This window comes from Montipora capricornis, chromosome 13, assembly GCF_036669925.1.
Source record: "Montipora capricornis isolate CH-2021 chromosome 13, ASM3666992v2, whole genome shotgun sequence".
NCBI classification, from domain to species: domain Eukaryota; kingdom Metazoa; phylum Cnidaria; class Anthozoa; order Scleractinia; family Acroporidae; genus Montipora; species Montipora capricornis.
In genome coordinates, this window is record NC_090895.1 from 5976490 (window position 1) to 5980541 (window position 4052).

The 4052-nt window shown below is 39.0% G+C and overlaps 1 pseudogene; it reads right to left on the minus strand.

The window, feature by feature from the left end:
* Window positions 1-237: 237 nt before the first annotated feature.
* On the minus strand, window positions 238-1859 carry LOC138029793 (adenosine receptor A2b-like; annotated as a pseudogene).
* Between the last annotated feature and the right edge of the window lie 2193 nt (window positions 1860-4052).

A 4052-nucleotide genomic window follows, 5' to 3' on the forward strand; every position in this document is an offset into this window, starting at 1 on the left:
AAGGGCTGTATGGTGACAATTTCAATCCGTAGCTACAAGCCTATCACCTTCGAGCATTAAATAAAAATGTCAAACATATTCTATCCAGCTATGAAGGTTGACGTGGGTAAATTCCGTTATTCAAGACGTCACATTTGGCATAAACTTTTTATGTATTTTTCTCTCACGAAAACCTTCTTTTTCATATGAAATTTCATTTTTCAGAACATTTTAAATATACAATATATCCGCCTGCAGCTGGGTTGATCCTCTTTTCATCACAAATTCTATTGTTTCGTTCAAATTAAAAAAAATCTATTTATGATGCAGCTTCAGTCTTAAACTATGAAAGTCCCGCTAGAACTGAAATAGCACGTCTTTTAAATCAGAAGGGACTGCAGATCAGTCCATGAACATTTCTTGAAATAGAGACAACAAAATCGGCTACGTATTGGGAAAAGTACCGTTAGTTGAAAACTTTCCTGAAAAGCAATATCTGAAAAACAAATTCCAAAGGAATCATGCCTTGTGCAAATTTTTCGTTTCTCACTTATTGATCATTTTCGCTTGAAAGCGTAACAGTAAAATATTCGACTATGCCTTAACGTTCCTTTTTTTGTCTTATTTTTCCTTTGGTTAAATTGACTATAAAGATTAGTTTCTAAAAAAAATTCGATCATTCACTAGAATATGAAGTGTTTTCACACAAAATCATGGCAGCTATGTTTGGGTCTCCAAAAGAGAAGCCGCCAAGTTCAAGTCCTGAACTTATTAGCTGGAAACTGAAATCGATCTATAATTTTATTCAGAGGTGCATCTCGCGTGAGTGCACAGGGAGTTGGCTGCAACAATTATCTTCCAACAGAAACTAACCCGGGCATGAAAATAATTTTTGGCAGTCTCTTATCTGTCACCCATGCATCCTGTATTTCCTTGAACTCACGAAGCAAAAACTCTATTCTGGAGGGAACGATGGGTATTAGCGGTAAGAATTGTTTTCAAAGCCTCACGAAATCCTCTGTTACGATAAAAGTATATTAGAGGATTAACTGAAGAGTTGGCAAAACTGGCAGTCATAACGGCCGCATAGTCAACGCCGTAGTTTTTGTCCGGATTTGTAGCAATGTGGTAAACAAATGGGAGCCAAAATATCATGAAACCTCCAATGACAAGACCAATAGTCTGCGCCAGGTTCTTGTCCTTTTCTCTACGAATTCCTTGGCTGTTTTGAAGCTCTCTTCGCCTAAGAGAGTTTTGTTTTTTGACTGTGAAAAATATGGCTGAATAACAAATGATGACCCCTGTAAACAACGCAATGATACCGCTCAGAATGAAATATACGTAGACAACTTTGGCAAAGGCATCTAAAATCGGGACAATGAAAGACAGGAGCCAATAGAAAGTTAATATGGCTCTTAAGATATTTGGGGTGATGGTATTCTTGTACTTCAACGGTTGCAATATGGCACAACATCGATCAACGCTCATGGTTGCTTAAGTTAAGACTGAAACTGAGCATGATAAGTTTACAACAAAACGGACAGCGTGCTCAGCTTTTACATAACACGTTCCGCCAAGTTTACCCACAAAAATTGCTATCGCCAGTGGCTGAGTCAAACTCGCTACAATCAAGTCTGCAAGCGCAAGATTCACAATGCAGTAGTTTGAGATGACCCGCAGGCTCGGAGTTAAGAGGATTGTCAGACAAACCAAAATATTGCCAAGACTTCCGAGCAAGCTTGTTATGGTGTTAACAGCGATAAAAAGACCTCCATCTAGCTGAGTCATCGTGCAACGTTCTTCGCTAACTTTGATGTCTGAAAACATGTTTTCTCGCAGAAGATGATACCGTTTTTTTTTACCAACCAAGGAAACGTCCACTTTACATTAATTACATGTAAATAGGAAGAGGGGAGAGAACACGCGTTTTTTAATCAACCTCTCAATAAAAGTGATGTCCAATAAACACTGTTATTAGCTCGACATAAGGCAGATGGCACAGTGTAACTCAAGGCAATATCCATTTAGCCTAATTTACAACTGTTACCTCGGTACTAAGGATGTAAACCAGCTGTAAGTCAACCTCTTCATCAGTCTGTAACTCAAGACAATACCCACATCATAGCACTCTTATTACCTCCATCATTAGGCAGGGAAACGGCAATTAGTTGCCAGCCGAAATGGAAGGAAATTACCACTTTGCTTCGACAACAGGCTGGGTGTTTATTTTAACCTGTCACTTAAGTCACTGTGGATTTTGCAATTATCACGTCTACGCCGACAAGACTCCTTTGAGCCAAACGAATACGCCAAAGGAATACAAACGGAAAAATCGTATTTTTTTCCCTTGGATCTAGCAAAAGACGATCTGCATCTCAAAGAAACATTCACATCAGATAAGTATTTCTAGTGTAATTTCCCAATTGGGCAATCATTTTTCGAAAACGCCCGCCAAAAGCAGGTGATACTCAGGATTGTGAAAAAGGGATATATTATAATAGGGACTTCAAGATCTACGACGCCGACGGCGATGAAAACGTCACTTAAAAATACGACTTTGCAATATCGTAAGTATCCCAAAATAAACTGGTACGAGCAGTTTCTGAGTAAAAATAGTGAATAAAAGATCCCACACTTGTTTGGTGGCGTTCTCGTTGACGACCGCGTCGTAGATCTTTAAGTCCCTATTAGTATAGGTAATCGCATGGGGCAGAGTAAAATTTAAGGGGCAGTGTCATGGGAATTTGCAATTGAGTATAAATTTACTAAATCAATTTTCAGTGACTTTTTCATTCTTAAGTTGGTTCTGGATGACCGAAGTGAGATAAAAGTCGATTAAATTTTAAAAGAAAAATGAGCCACAGTAAGTTACTACGGAGTTTAAGAAGATGCAAGGGGAGAACTTGAAAACGTTGGCCTGACGTTTTCAAGCTGGCATTCATTTTAACTTGGCTACACACAATCAAAAACACTTTAAAATGGTTTCTGCGAGCTAAAATAGCTCTTTTAAAGAAAATTCAGCAATTAATTTTAGTTTGCCATCGGTGAACAAGTCTCCTTTGCTTTCCTGATTTCTACTAGCAATTCGTGACACTGCCCCTTTAAGGATAAATATCACGCGTATTTTCAGAAGTTGCAGAAATGTCTGCAATTTCTGAAAATACAAGCGATAATTATCTTTGATTTTACGAGGAAACTTGCGATTACTTGTTTATCACATAGAGGGCAAAATTTTATTTTATTAAGAAGGTCAAAAACGCACGCTGTTGCACAGTTTCGTAGGAACATTTAGGAGTTCAGTTAGCCCTGTTCTAAACTCCCGCGCACAAAACTGTAAAACTTGAGGCCGATTTTCCCTCAGGTCTTCAAAACACCAACTACAGTCGTCCGTTCCAGGACTTCTACCACCCTTCATTCATTACATTTTAATGGAACTCCTGAGTTCACACCACTTGCTATTACACAACTGCGTATTACGATTGCAGTTTGCAATATCTCTGGCTCTTCACAACTCGACACAACGGCCATTATTAAATTACTAGTAACTCATTTCTTGAAGGCGTATTAACTGATCACCACTGAAAATCCTCTTACCTGCATTCCTGGAAAGTCCTGATAAAACACCTTCGCAAGTTTCTAAATTTCGGGAAAGACTATCCTAGAGGACCGATTGCTGCTCGAAGATTGAGAACATATTGCTTTATGCCGCCATTGCCGACCCATTGCCGCCATTAGGTTTCAGTTTGTAACCAGCGGATTGCCAACGAATACTTTACGTAAACTCCTTCAACCGTACCGCAACTTCTACAAGAGCATAAATTGGCTGGCTAACAGCTCAAGCCTTCCTCTGACGAGCGAATTAATGAGGTTATTATTGCAAATTTGATTTCAGGATTCAGTTCAATAATCTGGTCGTCGGATGAATGATGCAAAAATCAAATCAAGCCACAGTTCAAAACTCGAATTTTGATTGGAATATTGCTGGCTTCCGGTGCCACCCGGCGTAAGAATTTGGCAGGTGTACCAAATTGCATAATCTGCCAAGGTGAAATTACCGTTGTTTGGCAGATTAT